Raw genomic sequence first — 11,947 nt, 5'->3', positions numbered from 1 at the left:
CCAGCTCTTTAACTCTGCAAGCTTTTACTCTTTAGTGGCTTATTCAATTCCCTTTTGAAAGCCACAACTGAACCTGCCTCCAGCACACTGTCAGGCAGTGCATCCTGGATCCCAACCACTGGCTGTGTCTCTGTGATTCTTCTGCCAATCATTTTAAACCCTTGTCCTCTGGTTCTTGACCCTTCTGCCAACGGGAACAGTTTCTCTCCATCTGCGCTGCCTGATGCCTGCCAGATTTTGAACACCTCTAGCAAATCTCTTCAAATTTAGTTGAATAGTCTGACAGTTTCCACTGGGACCAGTGATGCCATTCTGGATGCAAATTCCGGTGCCAGGTTTGCCCCTGCTGAGATACTGGACGCTTCCACAACCAAATCAGCGGACATCACCCTGCAAACAATGTCTGAGTTGGTGCTGCTGGTTGCTAGGACATGGTGAACTGGGGGGCACCATCAGGGTTAAAGGAGAGAATTGCAGGCACCAGCAAGAAAGACTTTAATTGATAATATCTCTCCCACTCTCAGAGCAGCCTGAAGTGCTTGGTTCAGTGGGTCCTCTCTTACTTCTGAGTCAAAAGATTGTGGGTTCAAGTTGCATTCAGAGACTTTAGCTCAAAATCTTTGCTGACACTTCAGTACAGTACCAGGGTGGGAGGGGGAGTGCTACACTGTCAAAAGTACTTTCTTTCAGATGAGCCATTTATATAGAGCTTTTCACAACCTCAGGTTGCCCGAGAACACTTTACAGCCAATGGAGTTCAATCACTGGTGGTAATGGTAAGATAACTCTTGCAACAGTGCAGTACTGCACTGGAGGGTCTCTCTGGAATAAATCTCTGAAATGGGAACTGAACCCACACCTTTTTGGCTGGAAGGCAAGAGTGCAAAACCTATTGAGCCAAAAGATGGAAGGAGTTCTTTAGGGAAGATAATATTCCGAGTCAATGTACTCCCATAGTCAGTGACTATTTTCCATTTCACACATTGATCTTGTTTGACTTTTAAAATGAGATTGTTCATTCGGCTCCAGGTAGAAGGGGTTTCACAGGGAATCAGTTCAGGAACAAATGCATACCACATTGAGCTTGTACAGCCAACAGATAAAAGCAGACTTTAATTTCATATCAGGTCGCAACACTGGGAGACCACAGGCACCACCACCACAACATTCCATCTCTCATTTTTCCAAAAGCACCCGTCCTTTCCCTCTTTCAGTTAAGAGGCAACTCATGGCTTACTATCCTCCCGCCCCAGAAGCAGCTAATTAAACTCTGCTTTGCTATATGCATATTGATACTATGCTGAACCGTCACATATGAAGCACATTATGAGATGAAGTGTGCGGGACTTACTGTATTTATTTTACAAACTAAGTCACTCTGAATCGCACTTATTAAAAGCACATGTTCTGCCTTCTCCACACATTAATACACCAGCTTGTGAGTCATGACCTCGGCCCCAGCTGTGGGTGGAAGAGCCTCCGCTTCCTCATGTAATCTGAATCAATGCTGCATTTATGTGTCATCTGGGCATAGAATGCAGCACTGATCCTGATCCAATTTAATCCCTCACTCCAGTTGCCATGCCAGCAACTAACCACAAGCGGAAAATTCACCATTTAATCAACATGAGTTTCGGCATGTAAAACACGTAGGGCTCTGACTTTCCACCGTACAGTTGCCAATCCTTCAGGATTGCCCAGGAGTCTCCCGGAATTAAAGGTAAACCTGCGGAACATTGCCACAAGCAATGGGACGAAAATCAGAGCGACATTAAAAAATATTTGTTTTTTTTTCAATTTCCTTGAGCACTTTTGTTTATTAGCCATTAAATATATTAGAGATGGGACAAAAGGCTGCTTGACTGACAGTCAAGAATTAGATAACAAAGGGAAGGATTTTCCTGCAGGATTTGAGACCCTGATGTTGAGACCAAACGGGGATCCTGAGCCTGCGCTTGCTGGGAGCCAGACTGGGGGATTTATTTTCCCAGAGGCAGCCTCCGAATTGTCTGTCTACAAGCTCGGTAAGGATGGCAGCCGGTCTTCCGATGCTGCTGGCCCAATCAAAGGGCCCACAACTCTGGAGTCTTGGCAGGCCCACCGGGAGAGGTGGATGCTGCTGAGGTGGGTAGGAAAATGTGAGGGCACCTCAAAGTGGTGGTGCCACCAGAGGAGCGATAATGGCATTTTTTACAGGGACCAAGCAGGTAGGCCCCTCAAACCGGAGGGGAAACCCCTCTGGCAGCAACATTTGGGCCCTGGATGTGCCTTTGCTGCCAGTGGTCCCCTCTTTGGGAGATGGAGCCTCTGGGTCCAATGGCTAACCTCCCCCCGCCCCCACCACCCCAGTCCGCTGCAGGTAGTACCACCTCCATTGATGGGGGATCTTTGCCACTGGCAAAATACTGGCAGGCCCTCTAAAGTGCCCAAATTGGAGCTTTAATTATTTAAGGCCACCATCCTCTGCCTTACAATTCCTGCTGGTCCTGGAAAACTTTCCGGCAGTGGGAATGCATTGGGGAAACATCCCAACATGACCGCCCAATATTTTCCCAGTTCTCACTCCCCCTTTGGAAATTCTGTCCAAAGAGTCTGTCTGCATTCCTATTGGAGTGGGAAGGTGGTGGACGTGTTTGCCAGCCAATGGCAGGAGGCTGGAGGCGGGGCTGTTGGAGGCAGGCAGTCACGTGATGAAGCATCCAGGAATATGCTCAACCTGAACTGGGAACCCCGATTCTGCCAGCAGGAAAGGTCTGCAGTTTGATGGGGTGAAGTCGGTGGTAGGGCAAAGCAGACGATAGTATTTTGGCATCCTGGTTTACACCAAAGCTGGGATTCTTTTCCATCAGCCTCAAATGTGTCTGTTGTGTCTCGCTGCCACGTCTGAGTCAGAAGGTTGTGGGTTCAAGGCCCACTCTAGAGACTTGAGCACAAAAATCTACGCTGGCATCCAACACTGAGGGAGATTTGCATTGTCGGAGGTGCCATCTTTGTAATAAAATGTTATACCCAGGTTTAGTCTGTCCTCACAGGTTTGTCATGATATTCCAGCCATTGTGATGTGAATGACCTTTACCTGTCTATTTGTATATCGACAAATTACCTAAGTGAATTTCTCAGTAGTTTGGTCCTGAGACTCCTAAATATAGTGATGGGGTTTCTCTGCATCCGATGCTCGTCTCTTCCCAATTTTAATACTGCTGTACTTACTCATCATTTCATAAATAGATGTCAGTTGCATGCTACATCAGTCAAAGCTGTAGGATTGGTTTCTCAATGCATGCTGCAGCTAAGGAAAACAGCATGCGTATTAGCATAAACTGAATCTAAGGAGCGAGCGATATGGTAGCAACCACCAATTTTAATAAAAAACAAAAATAAAAATACCTGAAAAAACTCAGCAGGTCTGGCAGCATCTGTGGAGAGGAATGCAGTTAACGTTTCGAGTCCTTATGACTCTTCAACAGAACTAAGTAAAAATAGAAAAGAGGTGAAATATAAGCTGGTTTAAAATGTTGGGGGGGTGGGTGCAGTGGGACAGGTAGAGCTGGATAGAGGGCCAGTGATAGGTGGAGATAGCCAAAAGATAGCATAGACAAAAGGACAAAGAGGTATTGAAGGTGGTGATATTATCTAAGGAACGTGCTAATTAAGGGCAGATGCTGCCAGGCCTGCTGAGTTTTTCCAGGTATTTTTATTTTTGTTTTGGATTTCCAGCATCCGCAGTTTTTTGCTTTTACCAATTTTAATAGCCAGTTTCATATTGTAACATGGCAGTAGGTACAAGAAATCACCCCAATCATTTGGCAAGTGACCACAATTGTTTAAGTTTTTGGATTCTCCTTTCTCGGTCGCCCTAGCTAACATCCCTTTAAAGGGTCCTTATATAACTCCAACATTCGCATGATATATTCTCAACACTGTTGCCTCCATATGCACACGTTTGTCACATTTGTTTCTTAACCTTTGGCTTGTCCTTGCCCAGTTTAACTCCTTACTTTTCCGCAGTTTACACCCGACAACTTGAGGCAAGCTTCAGCCAATAAGCTTGAGATTCCAGTTGGGCATTCGGGACATTCGGAGTGTGCACTGATGGTTCAGAGAGTCTCTGGGTGAGCTCTCGGCCAGTGAGTGGCATCCTCCATTACATGCCTGAACTGGTTAAGGGGAGAATATCTCAAGTAGTGATGCATTGATCTTATCTACTCTCTTTCTTACTCTCTTTGAGTGCTGCACCTCCAAACCTAAGTCTTCTGTGCACTTACATTTATACTCAGACAGTATAGCAGGTTGCTAGGGGGAACTCCAATTTCCTCAGACAGCAGGGGTTGGATTTTCTCCTTAGAGATGGGAAACAGGAGCTGGGTCTGTTTTGATGTCAGGAACCCATCTCTGGTGGGAAACTGACTGAAGTTTAGATATTCCCAGGAGTGAGACCTCATGGAGACAGGTTGCTTGGAGTTCTGAGGGTGCAGCACCCATTACCAGCAGCAGCCTCCCTGGTTCTCAGGCAAGTCCAAGCTGCCTTGCCCACAGCTCCGATGCCCGAATAATGCCAGGAGGGTGACGACCTCCCTGAACTGGCAAAGTTCTGAATGCTGACTCCTGCCTGACTTGTGACAGGCTGCTGTAAGTTTAACTTCAAATGGGTAAGCCCTTCACACTTTGGAAAGCATTTATTATTAACTTTTTAAATTCTTCCCTCCACCATGACTTACCCCAGATATGGTCCTCGCCCCCATGCAGCTGATTTGAGGCAGACAGCTGCAAAACACTGGCCGCCTAGCAGGATTTTGGAAAGATTTCAGGATGCGGTTTTAATAAGCCCACAATGATATCAATTGCTCTCGTAATAGGTGGGGGCAAGTTCCAAGGCCTGCACCCTTCCCAGCCCTCAGGCGAATCAGGAAGGGCGGAAACAGATTAGGGAATTCCAGCCACGCAGCCTTGTAGCCATTTTATTTTTGACTTGCCTACTTCCCTTCTGGCTCATTTGAGGCTTTGTAAATCCGGCCCTGGGATAGTAATGGAGGGTGGCTGCATCAGAGCCACTGGGAGTGGAGGAGGTGAGGGCTAGTGCTTGGTGTAGTGTATCACCTATTAGTACCCAGTCAGTGGGGAGTTCTACAACCCTGGGCTCAGCCACCTTCCTTCCCACAATCCTAGGATAGAGGAGTCTTCTTCTCTCTTCCAGGTTTTCCATGCTACCTTCCTCTCAGCTCTCCTGCTGTAACTTCCTCTGGGCTCATCTTTTGCTTCTTTACTTATCTCAGGCCTTGTTTCTCCCACCATGACCAGGCCCCGAACCCGAACCTCCCCCCATCACTGAAGAAAATGGATGGTTGAATGCCTCACCGCATCCACCGCCAGGGAACCCGCCATGGCAGTGCTGGAAAATTCTAGGCAATGCGTGTATAATAGCATGGGGAAGATGTAGAGTAAAGGGTTAATGCTAATGATAACTCCTGAGCATGTGAGTAAGGAGCTCTATCACAGTGATGTCTCTCACTGAGAGGCGATGAGCGTGAAGCATCTCAGAGAGTTGCTCCAGCTATGTCTTGGTCTTAATTAGCCTTTTTAAATGGTTAGAATGTAAATAAATGTTTTTGAACAAAAGACCATTGCCCCCAGCGAGATTTCTTCTTAAGTAAGAAGTCAATGTATCCCGAGATAAACTCACAATAACAGACCCAATAGCACCAGGCCCCAACCCCCTCCATCATTACCGGGCTGCAATCCTCCCACCATCAGCCCCCAGTTAACCTGTTAGCAGACTTGAATCTTTTCCCACCAACTCGAAGTCTCTGATCCACATCCCCCGGCCCCATACACCTCCAAACTCTGATCCCTCCACCTGAGGCATACTATTGCCTCCTCCCTCGACTTCACCAGGAGGGAGGCTTCTGACCTCCCCATGGAATCTGCAGCCCATCAGATCGACAGCCCCCCCACCCCCGTGCCATTCCCCAGCACCGAATGATGTTTTGTTGCAAGCTTCTCTGCCCACCACCTCACCTGATTGATCAGGCTCTCCTGTCAATCAGGTGCGGAACTAAACAGCAGTGTCACTAGCACACTGTGGGAACTGTAACTCCCAAACTGCGGGTTCGCCCCATCTTTCTGAGATCGGTTCCCTGTGGGGCAGATCAGATACAAACCCCTCCTCCCTCCATTAACCATGTTTCTCTTTCCACAGGCACTGCGTTTGACCTGGTGGTCTTTCTAACACTTTCTATTCCAACATCAGAGGTATTTTGTGTTATCTCTACCCTAACAAGCACAGAGGATGTGTGGGGATTTCTAGGAGCACAGGCAGTATCAATACTTGTGCTGGGTTTCCAGAGAATTTCAGATTTCCTCTGGACCTAACTATGCTCCAGCAGGTACAGCAGACCTTCCCGAGCTTCCCCAGTGGAGTCGTGAGACCAAGTTTTGGGGTCGCGAGCTTCGAGGCAGCAATGGTTACCATGGAGCTCTGACCGAATGTTCACAGCTGAAAGCTGAGCTCTCTCCCTCTCTTTCTTTTGGAACAAATGCATTACCCGATTCAGAAGCCAACATTGCTAGAAACCTTATCGGATGATCCGAGTTCTTGTAATAATTGTAACATCTACTTCTGACACATCCATGAAACATCCATGTCGAGCACAATGTTTAAAAATCTATGCCTCAAAGAAAATCGAAGGACACATAACCATATATTCTTTTAACTTTTTTATTGGACTCTAACGTCTCTTATTTCTGATATCTGTGTGTTTGTGACATTACGTTTTTATTATTTTTTCCCTCGGGTTCAGGGATAATAAATTTGCTCTTTCTTTAATTTGAGAAAACCTTGTTTGATTAGCTCCTTATTGCTCATAGTTTAAATAGTTAAATACATTTCAATTTGGAAAATGCATAACCTCGTGAACAAGAGACTTAAACCTTTGTTGTGACCAAGCAAGGAGCTGAAGAGAGGGGACCCAGCTCATTCCTACTCACCTGGTGATAACAATGTGTACAACTATTTTTTTCTAACTGGTCTGCTAGTTAACCCATCCAGCAATTAATGTTACCACCAGGCCTGGGTTTGTCTACTCTGCAATAAACAAAGGAAGAGACAGAAAGCCAGCAGCATAGCATGTCCATGTATGGTTGGTCTGCAGCACATCTGGTTTGACTTCAAAGTGAATGGTCACATGCCCCCAGCACAGCTGGACCATGCTAAGCCCATCTTCAAAGCTCCTCCTGCTTCCTTCCAGATAGCAAGGATAAAACAGGAAGGTCAAGGTTGGTGCACGCTCCATATTCATCATCGCTTCAAGCTGTTCCAGTTTAACTTCTCCACTCAGCTCTTAAATCTTTAAGGAGCATGGTAGTATTTGAGTTACTTCCATTGGCTTCAGTTACAATGCAAACAATGCTCCTTCCATATATGGCTAACTGTTTAAAGGTGTTACTCTCCACAATTTTATCTACCAGGATTTATGTACTTTTCATCTATGGATAAGCTGCAGCTAGGGACATAAGCAACAAGGTCAGTTATCTCAGCAATTAACTGTGCTGGGGATTGCATGACTGGTTGTGCTCACACTTATGGAACTTGGATTTCAATGTACTATAAACCATTCAGCCGTGATGAAAATCTGCTCTCTCTATCCCCCATCAGCTGAAAAACAACTATAAGAACAATCAGAGATGAGAAACAGCCTTTGACCCTTCTAGTAAACTAACTCTCCCATCATAGAATCTAATTGTAAATAATAATATTATCATTAGAAACAGCCAGTAAATTACTTTGGGAGAAAGGCCTGTAACGCAGGTCGAACATAACATAAACTGAAGCATCGCTCTTTGAGTGCCTGCTTGCTTGGAGTGCCTTATGTTGTCTTTGTGCCACAATGTGCATCCAAAGATAAGTTGTTAAACTGAGGTACCCATCTGTCTTCTCAGGTGGATGTAACAGATTCCATGGTGCTATTTTGAAGAAGTGAACGGCTTCTCCCTGGTGTCTGGTTCAATATTTACTCCTCAATCAACATTGCTAAAACAAATGACCTGGCCATTATCACATTGCTATTTGTGGGACCTTGATGTGCACAAACAGGAACAGCAAGTAATTAGGAAGGAAAAAGGAATGTTGGCCTTTACTGCAAGGAGGATGGCATACAAAAGTAGGGAAGTCTTACAACTACAGGCAATTGGTGAGACCATTCTTGGAATACTGTGTACAGTTTTGGTCTCCTCACCTAAGGAAGGATATACTTGCATTGGTTCAGAGAAGGTTCATTAGGCCGATTCCTGGAATGAAGGGGTTGGCTTATGAGAAAAGGTTGAGAATTGCCTTGATGAATGCAGCTCCAATAACACTCAAGAAACTTGACACCATTCAGGACAAAGCAGCCAACATGATTGGCACCACATCCACAAACATTCACTACCCCCACCACTGATGCACAGTAGCAGCAGTGTGTACCATGTACAAGATGCATTGCAGGAATTCACCAAGGCTCCTTCAACAGCACCTTCCAAACTCATGACCATTACCGACTAGAAGGACAAGGACACAAGGACAGCAGACAGATGGGAACACCACCAGCTGGAATTTCCCCTCCAAGCCACTCACCATCCTGACTTGGAAATATACTGTTCCTTCACTGTCACTGGGTCAAAATCCTGGCACTTCCTCCCTAACAGCACTGTGGGTGTATCTACACCACATGGCAGTTCAAGAAGGCAACTCACCACCACTGTCTCAAGGGCAGCTGGGGATGGGCAATAAATGCTGGTGTTCAATCTTATTGAAACATATAAAATTCTGAGGGCCTTGACAGAGTAAATGCTGAAAGGATGTTTCTTCTCATGGGGAAATCCAGAACAAGGGGTACAGTTTCAAGATAAGGGGTCCCCCATTTAATACAGAGATAGAGAGAAATTTCTTCTCTCAGGGAGTCGTTAAATTCTCTCCCATAGAGAGCAGTGGAGGCTGGGTCATTGAATATATTCAGGGCTGAGTTAGACAGATTTTTGATTAACAAGAGAGTCAAGAGTCATGGAAGGCAGACAGGAAAGTAGAGTTAAGGCCAGAATCATATCAGCCATGGGCCTGAACCTTCTGGTTGGCGTGCGGGGGCAGGCCCTGCATCCTGACGTCACCCTGTGTCATTCCTGTCTTCAGTTCGGCGGGAGCACTTCAGAGTTGGCTGCGCACCCACCAAACAGTCAAAGGCCTGTTAAGATCATTAATCCCCTCATTCAAGTCATTAACTGAGCTGCCAGTCCAACTTTAAGGTTGGTGGGCAGGCGAAGAGCCCAGGCGGTCTTCATATTTTTCATGGAACCTCATCCACGGGTGGGATGAGGTTTCATGAAGGGTTTATAAGTTTAATAAAAATTTTGATTAAAATTCATTGACATGTCCCAGCTCATGTGACACTGCCACATGAGGGGACATGTCTGAGTAATTTTCTTTCTCTTTATTTCGATTTTCATAATCAAAGTAATCTCCCTGAGGCAACTCCGTGCCTCAGGGAGATTTCTGCACTCTTTTGCATGCATGTGTGATAGAGCGCAGGCCCCGACTCTCCCTCTTCCCTCCCGCCCACACAGGGAGCGCTGAGTGCTTCCGGGTGTGCGTAGCCAATCACAGGCGGCACTCGGCTGCATGCCCACCTGTGCCCGCTCCCACCCAGCCTGCCCAAAGGGGAGAAAATTCTCCCCAAGACCTTACTAAATGGCAGAGCAGGCTCAAAGGGGTGAAGGACCTACTCCTACTGCTATCTCTTATGTTCTTAAATTGACTATCACATTTCCTACATTACAAAATTGACTACCTTTCAAAGGAGTACTTAATTGGCTGCAAAGCGCTTTGAGATGTCCAGAGGTCATGGAAGGTGCTATAGAACTGTAAGTCTTTCTTCTATTGTGTTAAACTCGTGATACAAAGTGAGGCCATCTCACTTAAGTCAACTGTCAGCACTCCCAGAGCACATCATCCAACACAATGGGAGCACAAAGGGACCAGGAGCCGGAGGGGAGGCTGGGTGGAGCACAATATTTTTTAACATTCTCTCCTGAGATGTAGGCATTGTTGGCAAGACCAACATTTTTTCCCCATCCCTAATTGCCCTTGAGAAGTTGGTGATCCACCTTCTTGAACATCAGCATTCCATCTGGTACAGATATGCTCACAGCGCTAGCAGTTTAATAGAAACTGAATAGCTTGCTAGGCCATTTCAGAGGGCAGTTAAGAGTCAATCACGTTGCTGTGGGTCTGGAGTCATATGGAGGCCAGATCGGGTAAGGATGGCAGGTTTCCTTCTCTAAAGGGGCATTAGTGAGCCAGATGGGTTTTTACAAGAATCAATGGTCACCATTACTGAGACTAGCTTTCAATTCCCGATTTTTATTTGATTAATTAATTAAATTCAACAGCCTCCATGGTGGCATTTGAACCCGTTTCCCAGGACATTAACCAGGGCCTCTGGATTAATAATCCAGTGATGGGGCTTTTCTGATTAGAGACCTGGTCGAGTGGGCGAGCACTGTAAATATCTCTGTAATAAAGTTTAACTGGTTTCTTGCTGAAACAGTAATATACAGTAAAACACACAACCTGATTCGCAATCTGACTGCCCTGAGCGTGCCCGATTCCAAGTAATATAGTGAGTTAGTGGACCTAATGAAAGCACACTTTCAGCCAAAGCCGTCCGTGACAATGCAGGCTTTAAATTTAATTCAAGATTTTGGTTCCTGGGAGAGTCCATCGCAACCTACGTGGCGAACCTCAAACAGGTAACAGGTAACAATTAGAACTGGATAGCATATCAAGAGAATATGTGACTATTAACACACACAAGGGTCTCTATCAGTGCACTCGCCTATCCTTTGGAGTCTTGTCAGCTTGCACTATTTTCCAAAGGACAATGGAGACTCTTTTGCAAGGAATCCCATGAGTGATTGTATATTTGGAAGATGTTCTCATCACTGGGTTAACCAAGACCAAATACTTAGCCAACCTGGAGGAGGTGCTAAGAAGGTTCATGGAAGCTAGCTGGTACTGGTGAAACTTTTTACACCGAATACTACTGATAATCCTTTTCCTAATGGAGAATAGCCCTTCTCGGTTTGGGAAAGAGCTCTCGAGACATTGCCAATGGGCCTCTCTGATCCATTTTCCATTCTATGTGATAACATGGTTCCCAAACCCTCAGGAGAGGCATCACCTGTTACCTGTTTGAGGTTCGCCACCTAGGTTGCGATGGACTCTCCCAGGGCCCAAAATCTTGAATTAAATTTAAAGCCTGCATTATCACGGACGGCTTTGGCTGGAAATGTGCTTTCATTAGGTCCACTAACTCACTATATGACTTGGAATCGGGCACGCTCGGGTTAAAGAAGGAAAAATACACATTTCAAGCACCAGAAGTCACTTATCTAGGTCACAGGATGGGTGCAAAGGGTTTGCATCCGGTAGAAGATAAAGTTCAGGCAATAAGTGATGCACCCTCATCATCAAATGTAACAGAACCCAAGTCCTTCCTGGGTATGATCAACTCCTATAGCTGCTTCTTACCCAACCTATCAACTGTTTTGGCACCATTATGCTCGCTGCTGAAAAAGAACAACCATTGGTCATGGGGTTCACAACAGGAAGAAGCCTTTGGGAAAGCAAAGAAATTGCTGCATTCGCCGTGTTTATTGGAACACTATGACCCATCGAAAGAGTTGGTATTAACATGTGATGCCTCTGCTGAGGGTTTGGGAACCATGTTATTCACATAGAATGGATAATGGATCAGAGAGGCCCATTGGCAATGTCTCGAGAGCTCTTTCCCAAGCCGAGAAGGGCTATTCTCCATTAGGAAAAGGATTATCAGTAGTAATCGGTGTAAAAAGTTTCACCAGTACCTACGTGGGCAACATTTAACGATTGTGTTGGACCAACAACCATTAGTGAGTTTAT

Source organism: Carcharodon carcharias, chromosome 12, assembly GCF_017639515.1.
Source record: "Carcharodon carcharias isolate sCarCar2 chromosome 12, sCarCar2.pri, whole genome shotgun sequence".
NCBI lineage: Eukaryota > Metazoa > Chordata > Chondrichthyes > Lamniformes > Lamnidae > Carcharodon > Carcharodon carcharias.
The sequence above is the reverse complement of the archived record's forward strand: the minus strand, read 5'-3'. Positions refer to the sequence as shown.